The following is a 15,393-nucleotide window of genomic DNA, read 5'->3' on the forward strand; positions in this document are numbered from 1 at the left end:
ATGAATCCACAAACCTCAGGGTATTTTGACTGCTTCACTTTTATGTGTGTATATATATATATATATATATATAATATATATATATATATATATATACATACACACACACACACATACATACATACACACACACATATACACAGAGCCAGGTTAGGGCTGATATACATGTACTTCACAAAAATGTAAAGAAAAATGGAAGAAATCCTCCAATCTAGGAGTTTCATGTGTGGTGTTTGTGGAGTGTCCATAGAGGTCAGTTCCCTTCACTAATTTCTGTTTCAGAGTCCCCCTGTGATCATTTTTTGAAAGCTCTGAAGATCATTCCTTCATCCCACTATCTTCATTAGATGCACATTGCCCATGCAACTTTGAATACGTATTAGTAACGTTAATAATATGGATTAATATTAGTAATTACAGCTTTCAGGTGGAATCCTGGCCATGTAAAGATAATCAACGTTTGTGCCCTGAAGAATATAAGAACAGTGTAAGGGATTGTCAGTTGCCTTATGTATTACTGGGGCCAATGATACAGCAAAACTGAAATTACTGGCTGCCTTGTGCTATAAATTAAAATCAGAAGAAAAATAGGATCCTTTCCATTGAAGGAGTCTGGATTGCTCTCTCCATCATGTGGTGTCCTCCCAACTGAAGCTCAAGACACTTCTGTTTTCTTTTTTGTTAGGTGGTTAAGGGGTGATTTTATTTACAGTGTGTCAGGGGAATTATTGGGTGTGTTTTATCTTCCATGTGCGTGACAGATACTGCAATTCCATGCAATATTTTGGATTATCATATTGTATTAAGTTTATAAATCACTGTAAGCCAGAGATTGTATGCAACTCCATAAGGGAGGGCTACCACAACTCCTCCAGGGACCAAAACCAGCAGGCAGTGACTCAGGTGAATCACCTAGGTTGTAAACATCTCCAGAGAGGTACCACTCCCTGGTCAGGCTTGCATATATCGGGTCAAACAGGTTTCCTGAGACCAACAGAGAAAGAAACAGCTTTTGGAAGAAAAAGGCTGTGTTTAAACTACCTCAGGGCCTTTAATTCAGCAAATAAATAGGACCTTCTGTCCACTGTGGACCCCAACCCTGGAATAAGGGATGGAAAGGCTTTGGTTAACTAGGGCCCTGTAAGACTGATGGGTGACCTCTGGTAAGTTTTTAGCAAGTGTATAGGGACTTCTATTTTTTTTGTCTTTTTTTCTATAATGCTTTTATCTTAAGAAGAATGTGCTTGCTTAGAAAGAGCTGTGTAGTAACTTGTAACTGCTGGCAATACACTGTTCATAGCCTTTGGAGGGGAAAAAAATGCACAGGCACTGGCCATGAGGCTTGCTGGGGATATCGCAGTGTAATGCAGGGAGCTGTGCAGCCTTAAACCTCCCAGTCAGAAGGGAGTGGGACAAGGGTCTCGGCTGACAGACAGATGATGGCAGGAGACCTGAGACCTGACTGGGCACTCCTGGGGCAGACCACTGTGGGTGGGAGGTGGACACAGGTGCAGTTACCCTGAAACTATGACAGTCCCTTCAGCAGTTTCAGAAGGCCATGCTTTCTATTTTAATCCAGTTTTCTTTGTAGTTTTATTTAATTAGGGACAAATAAGCTGTCTATTAACAAATAAATATATCTGTATTCTTATTATACTAGTGCTGAGTTTCAGAGAAACAAAGTGTCCTGTGGGATTCCTAAGAAACACCAGAAGCCAGGGAGGAAATGTCTTCAGTGTGAATTTGGCAACTATATTTGAATGTGACTCTATTATAAATCCATGTACAAAAAACAGAGATTCTATACTGAATTAGTCTTATAATGGAATTACAGGATTTTGTTTTTTCTTGCATGCTTTTTCTGTATATAAAATTCCCAAACTCATCATGGAAAAATCATTCGAATCTCAGCCATGCTGCTTATGCCAAGAAAGGAAGCAGATAGGCCAAACATCATGCGTTTCCAGCCACAACAAGTAATTTCCATCTAGTCATAAAGCAAACTCTTTTCAAAGGTGCAGGTTGATGAATTTTTCCTTTGGAGCAGGCTGATCATTCACACAATTACTTAAAAAACAGATCTCATCAGTCCTACCTAAAAGATACTATACATACAAGAGCTTTAGGAGTAAGAGAAATATAGGTAGATGAGACTAGAACCCCAAGAAGTTAGGGTTGGATCTATACCACAAAGTCTGGATGCTTATGTGAATGTCATGAGTTTTCATAATTGAGTTAGAATTCTCACAAGAATAGGATCTTATGATATTTTCAGGACTTCATGGACCAGAAAATTAACTATTACAAGATCAGCCTCTTTCATGATGCTTTGGCACATTCCCTTCTGGTTGGAACTCAGAATGGCAGACCAGGGGAAAAAAAGCATTTCAAAAGCTCACCGAAGTTTTTCTGACATCAAAGGAGGTTTGATTTAGATTTGGTTCAAATTTTAGATCAAGAATCAAGTCAATTTTTATTTTATCCCCATCCAATCATACACCATAGATAAGAACAAAGCAGATAAAGAATGGGGTGAGGAGAGGGGGAATTGTAGATAAATGGTGTAAAAAAATGCAAACAAAATGCTGTTATTCAAAATAATTTTTTCAAGCAGTTCTGGATAAGTGTGATATTAGGTCAATAACTTGAGCTTTGTCAGACTTAAGTCCGAGATTTTTAGAAGCGACTAATAGTGATTTTGGGTGCCAAACTTGTGACTCCTTAAAAGAGTCTAATTTTCAGAAAGTGCGAAGAAACACCCAACCCCATGCAAATCAGGCCTCTATACGATGATTTTTAGTTGGGCACTCATAAGAACATAAGAATGGCCATACTGGGTCAGACCAAAGGTTCATCCACCCCAGTATCCTGTCTGCCGACAGTGGCCAATGCCAGGTGCCCCAGAGGGAGTGAACCTAACAGGTAATGATCAAGTGATCTCTCTCCTGCCATCCATCTCCACCCTCTGACAAACAGAGGCTAGGGACACCATTCCTTACCCATCCTGGCTAATAGCCATTAATGGACTTAACCTCCATGAATTTATCCAGTTCTCTTTTAAACCCTGTTATAGTCCTAGCCTTCACAACCTCCTCAGGCAAGGAGTTCCACAAGTTGACTGTGCGCTGTGTGAAGAAGAACTTCCTTTTATTTGTTTTAAACCTGCTGCCCATTAATTTCATTTGGTGGCTCCTAGTTCTTATATTATGGGAACAAGTAAATAACTTTTCCTTATTCACTTTCTCCACATCACTCATGATTTTATATACCTCTATCACATTCCCCTTTAGTCTCCTCTTTTCCAAGCTGAAAAGTCCTAGCCTCTTTAATCTCTCCTCATATGGGACCCATTCCAAACCCCTAATCATTTTAGTTGCCCTTCTCTGAACCTTTTCTTTTTTTAAAAAAAATCTTGTCCTAAATGTCTAGCTATAAGCAGGGAATACTAAAATTAAGTTGTTCAATCTGGATGCGTGCACTACATTAAACTAGAAAGTGCATTTAAACTTTATACCAAATTTTGCTAGTTCTTATTATTTTAAGATACCTTGTGGGTAGCTCTACAAGAGCATAAGAGTGCTGGAGGGACGTGCTAAGGAGCAGTCTCACCCCTCCACCTTCTTCCTCCCTATGCCTGGAACTAGCACAATCTCTGTATTCCCGTTGCACGAAGACTAGGGAACTCTAGCTCCAAGAGTTAGCACTATAAAGAAACCGCCAAGGAGTCAGAGAAGAACTGTGTGATGATTGGACCATGGCATAGTTTTATCACGGGGGAGAATGCACACTGTATCCTGATTAAGAGCATACGAGATGCTGCTTGTGTGTTTGCTGCCCCAGAAAAAAAATTTACAGCACAAGTGTGGTATAAATCAGTGTGATGGCTGCTGTCAAATGCAAATATCATCTGCATATTATTCACCTACCACATGCAAGCTACTCCCACAATGATCTTATTAAGGAAGCTATGCTGCACATCAATATAATATTATGCCTAGAGCGGTGTGTAGGTACTAAAATATGCCCTTCCTGCTTAGATTCTACATACTGAAAAATGACTCACTTGTGGGTAAACCAACCCATTAATTCTGACAGATAATTCAGAATACACACTTGATACTATAGTTTAACTACCTTAAAGTTGTAGAAATATAAGTGGTCTAAATGTCACTGTGTGTGAGAGAAAGAGAGAGAGATGACAGCACAATTATCTCAGCTACGCAAGATTTTAGATGGGTAATAATTAGCATGGTGGCAAGTAGCTCGAACAAGTGATGGGCAAACCTCAGAAGCACAGCAATTCAGTCTGAATACGTGCCGAAAAATCCAACTGCTTCTCTGAACGGCAGTTCAAATATGTGGGCCTGTAAAATTGAAGTGGAAATCTGTCAGGAAGGGGCACTTTTGAGCATTGTGATATTTCCTGCTTCCCCCTGCATTAAGGGAACAGCCTCTCTCATGCTGTGTGAGCTCTTAACTCAAACAAAAGTAGAAAGTAAAGATGGGAGTATTGAGGGTGTGATTGTGCTTATCGATCCTAGCACTGAGTAGGGCTGCATCACACTGGGAAGGGTGTAAAGGTAGAAATGGCAGCTCCAAAAGCCATTGTGTGTCAAACATGAGCTGCTTGTATTCATTTTCAAGCCCTACATAGTCAAGCCACACCCTACATATCTTCTATCATTTACTATTGTACTGTAGAAGCTCAACTCTGATTGGATGCCATGGCTCCACTGCCCACTTGTTCAGCTTTCAAGCAAACACTTTTGTGCTTTCTCTCATGCTGCCCCACTGGCTTGAGAGGGACTCTTCATAAACATCTGCAAAACTACCCTCAGGTATTCCCCCTCAGTGCTGTGATTCCTATATAAATCTTGACAACAACAGGCTGCAGAGACCACACCTGGTCATGCTGACCAATACTGTCTCATTGTTTCCTTGTACTCCTGTCTGTCTTGCATCCATCTGTTCTCTCTTGTGTTATACTTAGATTGTATGCCCCTTGGGGCGTTGACCATCTTTGTGTTCTGTGTTTGCATAGTGCGTAGCACAATGGGGTCCTGATCCATGACTAGGGCTCCTAGGTGGTACAGTAATACAAATAATAAATAATTATAATAATAAAGAAGGCACAATGGGTCCCAGAGCTCCCTTTACACAGTGGGGAATATGCCTGTCTGCACTACCTTTTAGGAAGGTGCATGGTACACTTGCTTCTGTAGCCACTCAGCTCCACTGGTTGGTACATGGGGCCACAGCCCACCCTTTGTTATGTAGCTGACACCCAGGGTCACTAGCATGGTGAAGGATAGTGCAGGGACAGCAATTCTGCCTGGCCTTGTGCAATGGGCTCCTTGTGCCCATCCACTACCCATACAATGGCCAAGCACACTCAGGCCCTTTAAATATGATCAGTCACATGCTTTACTCAAGAGTCACTAATCTCTCTTGCTACAAACATACACATATTGTCCAGAATATAACTGTGTCTCATGATTCAACACAGCAATATGAAAAGATATTGTGTTAATAATTACAGCCCTTAATCTAAAATCAATATAAATAGTTCCCTACAAAACAGCATTTCATCTTCTACAGAAATAAAGAGATAGTGGCTGTTTACTAGCAATGAGTTGTAGCCAGTACCATAATTTGAAAATTTATAAACATAGTTAGTGCTCCAGCCAGCAAATAATGCAGGCAATTGAGTACATTTTCTGCTGCTGTTAATGTGCCTGCACACCTAATTACTGGAGCAGCATGCTAAAAATACTTCTCTTAAGGTTGCTCAACCAGCTAGTCTGTGATTTAGCTGGGAGAACCATATGTAACACAAGCAGATTCTTCAGGAACCAAGCCATGGTTTCAACCTCTCCTTGCTGCCAGAGCATTAATTGCTGTGGAATGGAAAGACCAGTACACACTTACTACAAACAGATGGCTAATAAAAGTTTGGGGAGTTCTCTCAATGGAGAAATTGGCTAGCCTGAAAAGAGACCTATATAAAAAATGCTTGGACATGTTGTTTTCCTTTATAGAGTATTCGAGATGTGCCCTGTAGCTCACCAGCTGAACTCTTTATTCCCTTTAGTTCATATTACAGGGACAAGTTTCAATAGCTACATCTATCTAATATTTGGGCTTTGTACTATAATGTATCACATGAACCTGTGGACTCAAGAATGACAATATATAGTAAATATTAACTATTATGCTAATGTCACACACGATATAATAATATTTGTACGGGATAGATAAGAGACTTGATACACTGTAGTTAGATATATGATAGATTAGATGAAACTAGATAGTTAGAATATATGCTGAAAGGGAACCTTAGTCCATTGAGGATTATCCATGTTTGTAAACATGTGCTCTTGTTTTGTAGTTCTACTTGAAGACAAGAACAAATATTTCAATTTGCTCTAAAATGTTGACAGGTGAATCAGTGTTTCAACATTAAAGTGGGTCAGACTATGTTGCATTATTCAGTGAAACAACATGACACTTCTAAATGATAAAATACTGTCTAATACAAATTTGAAGGGATACAAGTGAATATCTGCTTTCTGCAGGAGAAATGCTACTTTAACTTACCACTTCCATATGAAGTGTACAGTGTTACAAATCAATTGCTTTTTTTTTTTCTGTCAGACTACCTTCTTCCTCCTACTCACCAACTGGGCACACACACACATTGTATATAAGACCATGTCTGCTCTAAAGAAACAGCAGCAGGCTTAAAGGGACACCATCAACTTGAAACCTAGTCAATTAAAAAAAAAACCTTAGAGCCGTTTCAGATAGTACACTTTCCCTGGGGTCTCCTTGCCTGTTTCTGTGGTTTCACAGTCACATTTTCCTATCTGTTAAAATGTTTTCTCTCCCCTGTTTCTGTGTGAAAGAACCACACACCCACGGGAAACTCAATGTAATGCAACAGTGAGACTGACTATACACAAAAATCTGTCAATATACAAAGTACAACTATTCAGCTAACTGAACAAAAATAAGTATTCCTGCCCGCCCCTTCTAATCACCCTCACTTACATTAATGCTAGATAGCACTTGTAGGAATAGGAGGTAAAATATATTCAGAAACTGTGGTTTTAAATTGATTATTTGCCTCTAAGACTGGAAAACAATAGATGGAAACCATGACTTTATTCAAAGAAAGCAGTAAAATGTGTTTCCCTCCTGCCCCAACTCCATTGATATTGCCCTTTTATTAGATTGCATTATACTGTCATAGGTTGGTCACACCACTGACCTGTTCTGAAGAGACTCAGCACCAACTAAACTGCATGACGTAGATGCTAGACTGCTGAAATAGTATGGCGTTTATCTCAAATGCTAGGGGTGTGGGCTTTGGGAGCAGAGGATCTGAATTACATTATATCCCTGCTGCAGCCATGAACTCCCAACTGGCCACAGTGTGCCCCAACAGAGCTGTATAGTTTTTAATTTGTTTTCTGCAGCTATTTCTGGGAAATCAGTTTATTGGCTAGAATGTTCACTGAAGCAAGGTATTTTATAGATATTTTCAGATACTGAATATGTAAGTGTATTCACACTGGATACATAATTTTAAGACTATCCCTACTCCCATCTAATTAAAGAACAGAAGCATACCATATGACCTGTGCGTCTAATCAAAAGAACCCAAATTTGAAACTATTGAATACTCTCAACCATTATTTGTGATCCAGAAAGAGATGAAGACATATTCACTGAAATTATTCAACAAAGAATTGGAGGGAAAATGTGTTAAACAGAAAGAAACAAAATTACCCAGACACATTACTTGTTATAAATTATTTGCCCATTATTTTCCAGTTGTAAAGCCCAAGGTGACCACAGATTTATTACAGTACAAACATTGACATATAGGATGTATTTACTAGGTCAACCATAGAATCATCAGAATTAGTGAAGAGAGAGGGAGAGTAGATCCTGCAAAGACTAAGGCACATGCTTAAATTTATGTATGAGTAGTCCCACTGTCTTCAATGGGGACTATTCACATACATAAATCTTTGCAGCATTGGAGTCAGACTGTACATCAAGTGGCTGCTCAGGTTTGTACTTGTTACCATAGAAGAAGAAACCTGCAATCTTCTAAAGCACCATTAGAGGAGCAGCGCTGATGTCATGGCAGAAATCAAAGCGCCTCCCCATCCTGTTCCCCACTCCACAAGCAGTCTCTGAAAAGGTGCAGAGATCAGTACAACATGCCAGGGAGAACCTGGAGAGACAGCCTCTAGTAGCAACAGGCAAGCCTAGCCCATCACAGTAGTCAAGAAGAAAAGACTGAGGTACCAAGTGCATGAGTTACCAGGCAAGCAGGTTCTGAAAAATTAATAAGAAAAAATTTACAGGGGAAAATAAATGAAAGCTTTTAAAGATGGAATAAAATGAACAGTATAAAATATTAGCACAATTTAAAGGAAAAGGCTAGGAAACAAGGAAATATATTTAGTAAAAGTCTTATTTATGTTATACATCTTTAAAGAATTAAAATTATGCCTCCAAATGTCTTGTCCTTACGAGGCAATGACAGGCAAGGATAAGGTGGACCCTTGGGAACATCCCTATACATTCCATGCATTGGGTATGCTAACAGACACCAAATAAGTTTGAGAGCTAGGCTTTGCTGGACAACATTTAAGACAATGGGGTCCTGGAAGGACCTACCAAAGCTATCTAAGATGATGAAAAAAGGACTTCTCCAGGAGTCACTGAAAAAAACCTGGCTATTGTGGGTTTCCTCTCCCTCAATTTTTGCAAGCTTTTTGGTTCACAACAAACCTCAAATATAAGGTTCAAGTTGCAAAATCATATGTGATCTTGATACAGATGCATAATGAACTTCACTTCAGTGCTTTCTGTGAAACAACAGCAAAAAGGCTGTCATTACTACCGGCATCATTAAAATCCTGGCTGAGCATGTGGGTGGGTGATTTAGTACTAGATACTGAAGGCAGCTTTGCAACAGCTGGAATTTCAGGGGGGAAAGCAATGTTTTTTAAGCTAACTGAAACTACAACAAAGCCATTGACATAGTCTCTCTCTTTCCCACCACCAGCAAACCACAACTCTCTCTTCCAAATGCTTTGTAACAACATTTGCAGCACATGCCAATTGACCTGCGTGACGTTGCACTCTATATGATTTTATGAAAGCATGCTGATGAGTGTGAATATAATGTAACTAAAATATGCTTCATGCAAAAGGTCTCTTGTAAGCTATCATTACAAAGCTTATAATCTACTGAGTGTGGTCATCCTATTTGTATAAATGTACCACTCTTGTATCTGAAACTAGAAATATGAAATATAACTCTGATGCAAAGTGTGGGCCATTAATGGTGGTTTGGAATCTTGATGACTCCCATTAACCAGGACCATTGTCTGCAGATGACTGTGTTTTACCTGTAAGTCTTCTGTATACATGTGTGCTGGCAAGTGGGTAATGAAGTCTTACAGTGACATGTGATCATGTCAACTGAACTGGAATCCATCTTTAACCTGGTGCTTTTCTAGGTGGGAATCCAGAGAGGGACAAATGATTCCAGCCTTATGTAAAAGATATATAAGTGGATGGAACAGAACAAATTGGGTGGCCATCATGAGGAATCCCCTAGCTACCACCTGAGCTGGGACAAGGGCTGTACCAGGGGAAATGACTGTGCCCAGACTAGGAAGGCATCCAGTCTTTGAAAGAAACATCTCAGAGGGTGAGATTTTATCTGTATTCAGTTTGCTTACTGTATTAGACATAGAGTTGCGTGTTCTATTTTATTTTTCTTGGTAATTCACTTTGTTCTGTCTGTCACTCCTTGGAACCACTTAAATCTTACTTTCTGTATTTAATAAAATCACTTTTTACTTATTAATTAACCCAGAGTATGTATTAATACCAGGGGGGAGGGGCAAACAGCTGTGCATCTCTCTCTATCAGTGTTATAGAGGGCGAACAATTTATGAGTTTACTCTGTATAAGCTTTATACAGGGTAAAACAGATTTATTTGGGGGTTAGACCCCATTGGGAGTTGAGCATTTGAGTGTTAAAGACAGGAACACTTCTTAAGTTGCTTTCAGTTAAGTCTGCAGCTTTGGGACACATGATTCAGACCCTGGGTCTGTTGAGCAGACGGGTGTGTCTGGCTCAACAAGACATGGTGCTGGAGTCCTCAGCTGGCAGGGAAAGAAGGGGCAGAAGTAGTCTTGGCACATCAGTTGGCAGCCCCAAGGTGATCCAAACCTGAATTCCAGCTTCACAGACTGGCCAGCGTGTGTGCTATCACATGCTGTTGATAGTGCACAGGTGCACACAACAACGAAGTAGCTAGATAGCATGACTTATTATCAGACTCTCTGCTCTACCTTGAACAAACTGTATGGGAGGATTCAGAAGCACACTTAGAGAATATAGCCTCAGAGTTCAAAACTGTGTGTGGCAGGAAAGGCTAAGCTGTGTGTGTCATGTTTTTAGATTTGTTCTATTATTACATTATTTTCTTTCATAGTGTTTTTGGCTTGTCCTCAATGTATGTTGATTATATCCACTGTCTTGTCAATTACTACATCTATAAAACATTTATATCGATGAAACCACAAAGGGACTTTAACAACACTTAAGATTAGCCATGTTGAGATTATTCTTTTATACTCTCTGCCCAACCATAGCTTAATAAATTTAACAGAGAAACTGGCTTTGTTGCTTTGTCTGTCCCAATCACTTTATTTCTCAAAAAGCTATAGACGGGATCCCTAAGGAGAAGCCCAATCCCAGTCACACTCAATCACTTGCCAGTAGCTCAGCTACTTACAGTGATGTGCATTATTATTACATTCTCACACTGTACTGACGTGTGATCAATTAAAATGCTCTGGACCGCTCTTTTATCCAGATAATTCTAACTATTACTGCAGTGCCAGATTTGTTCATTATTTACAAATTAATACATGCCATCAGAAAGAGGAATGGAATGAATGGGTTCAGATTAGGGCTGTCAAGTGATTAGAAAAATTAATCGTGATTAATCACACTGTTAAACAATAATAGAATACCATTTATTTAAATATTTTTTGATGTTTTCTACATTTTCAAATATATTGATTTCAATTACAAAACAGAATAAAAAGTGTACAGTGCTCACATATTTATTTTTTATTACAAGTATTTGCCCTATAAAAAAAACAAAAGAAATAGTATTTTTCAATTCACCTAATGCAAGTAATGTAGTGCAATCTCTTTAACATGAAAGTTGAACTTACGAATGTAGAATTATGTACAAAAAAACTGCATTCAAAAATAAAACAATGTAACATTTTAGAGCCTGCAAGTCCACTCAGTCCTATTTCTTATTCAGCCCATCGCTAAGACAAACAAACCTGTTTATATTTGCAGGAGATAGTGCTGCCCACTTCTTGTTTACAATGTCACCTGAAAGTGAGAACAGGTGTTCGCATCGCACTATTGTAGCCGGCATCACAAGATATTTACGTGCTAGATGTGCTAAACATTCATATGTCCCTTCATGCTCCAACCACCATTCCAGTGAACATGCATCCATGCAGATGATGGCTTCTGCTCAATAACAATCCAAAGCAGTGCAGACCAATGCATGTTCATTTTCACCATCTGAGTCAAATGCCACTAGGAGAAGGCTGATTTTCTTTTTGGTGGTTTGGGTCCTGTAGTTTCCGCATCAGAGGGTTGCTCTTTTAAGACTTCAGAAAGCATGCTCTACATCTCGTCCCTCTCAGATTTTGGAAGGCACTTCAGATTCTTAAATCTTGGGTTGGTTAGAAATCTCACAATGGTACCTTCTTTGCGTTTTGTGAAATCTATAGTGAACATGTGCTGGGTCATCATCCGAGACTACTATAACATGAAATATATGGCATAATGTGGATAAAACAGAGCAGGAGACATATAATTGTCCCCCAAGGAGTTCAGTCACAAATTTAATTAACCCATTTTTTTTTTAACAAGTGTCATCAGAATGGAAGCATGTCCTCTGAAATGGTGGCCGAAGCACGAAGGGCCATACGATTCTTTAGCATATCTGGCACGTAAATACCCTGAAATGCCAGCTACAAAAGTGCCATGCAAATGCCTGTTCTCACTTTCTGGTGACATTTTAAATAAGAAGAGGGCAGCATTATCTCCTGTAATGTAAACAAACATGTTTGTCTTAGCGATTGGCTGAACAAGAAGGTTGATTGAGTGGACTTGTAGGCTCTGAAGCTTTACATTGTTTTGTTTTTGAGTGCAGTTATGTACCAAAAAAAATCTACATGTGTAAGTTTCACTTTCACGACAAAGAGATTGCACTACAGTACTTGTATGAGGTGAATTGAAAAATACTATTTTTTTATAGTGCAAATATTTGTAAGCAAAAATAATACACTTTGATTTCAATTATAATACAGAATACAATGTATATGAAAATGTAGAAAAACACCCAAAATATTTAATACATTTCAATTGGTAGTCTATTGTTTAACAGTGCAATTAAAACTGCGAGTAATCGCGATTAATTTTTTTAAACATGATTAATTTTTTGAGTTAATCGTGTGAGTTAACTGCGATTAATCGACAGCCCTAGTTCAGATACTGTTTTTCAATCAAAAGTTGGCAATGATTGTATTGGTAAATGGTGCTTGTCTTTGCTCAAACTTTTTTCCAACTTTTGTCCCTCTATTTTAATTTTATTTCTCCTCCTCCCCAACTGAGAGTCGTGGAAAGTGTGGTGTGGTGCAACTACCAACTCTTGAGGGGAAATTGACAAATAGGTGAAATATCACATTCTTGTTTTAATTCACTTATTTTTATCATACCTTGAGGAAGCTGAGGTGAAACTGCTCTCTTAAAAAGTGTAGTTATACACAAAAAAGTGACTGTAAAAACAACATTTCTGGGTTCCACATTTATTCACTTTAATTAACTTTCGTATAAAATTTGCTCAATTTACAAGTCAAAATACGATATTTCTAACTGCTGACACTGCAAAATCAACCTAGGAGCTAAAAACACAAGCTGTGTTTCCTTTGCCCTCCTTATCACTACCAATAGCAAAGATTACTCAATAATTAGAATTTATCTGATAATACACAAGGCAGAATACAATCTAGCTTGCTCATTCATAGCCGCATGGGTTCTACATCAATAAAATGCTAATAAAACTTGGTTTTATCAATAGATTAAGCAGATAAGTCTTAAGAATACTCTAAAAGCCGATCTGCTGAGTAAGGAGGTGCCATTTTTAGAATCACATTTCTGAAATCTAATTTTCTTGAAAGAGAAGCTGCTGCCACTTCTGTATCAATCACTCTAAACACATTCTAGCCCAGATTCTTGGCCCAAACCAGCTGCCAAATCTGGCTTCCACTGGCTACCTGAGGAGCCCTCTGAGGTGTGCTAATCAACAGCTACTGCAGGGCCAGACTAGCTGTTCCTACACCCCCACACTAGGGGATTTGGACAGGAAAAAGGTGGCTTGGCTGGGGAACCTCTATGTCGGGCTAATTCCCAGCCACTGTGATGGGGTTACGGTTCAGCATTCCTAGACGTAAAAGGGCCAGTATGAGAATCTGCCCTACTCTATTTAGAAACAATTTTGTCCACATACCATGTCATTTTTCTCTCCCCCACCCCCTCCTTTATTTATTAAGGACACTTTAGCAAAATCCAGGAGCTTTGCCACTCAAGAGATTGCCAATTTATTCCTGCCTTTATGATCTCATCATTATCACTTCGGTAGCCAGATGTGATGCCAAAAACTAGTGATGGGTTGAAAGTAATGCTCTGAATGTGAGCACCCTTGAACTCTGAATATACGTAAGGAGATGGGAAGGGTTAGGTTTGAAATCCAATCCCAGTTTTAGATACAGTTTTAACAAATCAGCAGCCTTGAAGCCAAGTTGCCCTCAACTTTGACACAATCAGAATCTGAACCCAGATTTTCCAGACTGAACCTCTCACTGTCACATATGGGATGATATCTTCAATTGAGGAATAAACAGCAACACCTTCTGTATATACTGCATAGAAAGGTATTTATACAGAATGTTAATATTTTTGCTGCGGGGTGTCAGTGGATTCTTTTTAATTTGCCATTAAATGTCTGATGTTCTTACATTTTGCAGAGATACTATAGAAAAACTCCTTTATTTCTACCTAAAAAATTATACTCCCTAAAACGGCATGATAATTAGCCTGGGGTGGCTGAAATGGAGCTAACTTCAGAGACAACAATGTTGTGAAATGATCATTAAAATGATGATGACAGACATGCACCGAGACCCGTGTGTTGTTTTTAAAAAACATCAAATTATTTCCTTTAATTTCCATTTAGAGAAAAATTTCTCACCTCAAAGCAGATTTAGAAGCAAAAAAGGAAAAATGAAATGATACTCCAGGAGTAGGAGCCAGAAGTGCAAATGGGAATTCATTTTTAAACCATTTTTATATAAAGAGTTATATATAGTATCCTCTCTGCCAACCTAAGGCTCTGTGACAGTTACACTTTTGCTCATGAGCATAGTGATGTCTATGCTATTACTAGGCTTGGAAGGATTACATTTTTAGCTGTAAATGTCGGCAAATGTCGATTTCACCATATACATATAAACGGATTAAAAATATTTCCATTGATGATAATAATAAATTCCAAATAGGCAAGATGCTTCTTAACAACTTATTAAAGGACGATTTAAGGATATTTACTTTGTATATTTTGACACGACATTGACAATTTGTGTTTTAATGGCTATAACTATTTGAATCTCTACTTCCACTGTCATTACATAATTGTCCAATTCCCCTTATTGTCTGACCGCCACAAATTTCCCACAACTATAACAATTTTAATTGATAAAAATTTAAAAAAAGCTTAAAATAAACCTCAATATTATCCATCAAAGTTATAAAAAGAAATTGAAATCTGCCAAGCCCAGCTATAACTGACTTAGGAACCTAAACCAAGTTCTTATTTATGATTTGTATTGTTGTGGCACTTAGGAGCCCCAGTTCTGGGCCAGGACTCCACTGTACTGGGCGCTCTACAATCATAACAAAAAGATGGCCCCTGCCCCTCTTTCATCTATTCACATCTAAATATGACATTGAAATCACTAAGCTCACCAGGAGACAGCTAAGTCATATATAAAATAGAGGTAGATTACACTGCCAACTGATCTGTGCTCCTTGTCTTTTCCTCTTACTTTCTTCATGGTTTGGGTGGTTACTATGACTGTTGTTGTTTTTCGTTTGTTTGTTTTTTTAAGTTTCAGTTCTTACTTGAAATGCTAGGTGATAAACAAAAGGTGGTTTTCACAGGCAGAACATGCTTCACAATTAGCCCAGATGCTATATCTAATCAG

Source organism: Terrapene carolina, unplaced genomic scaffold (genome assembly GCF_002925995.2).
Source record: "Terrapene carolina triunguis isolate 2854851 unplaced genomic scaffold, T_m_triunguis-2.0 Scaffold131, whole genome shotgun sequence".
NCBI classification, from domain to species: Eukaryota; Metazoa; Chordata; order Testudines; family Emydidae; genus Terrapene; species Terrapene triunguis.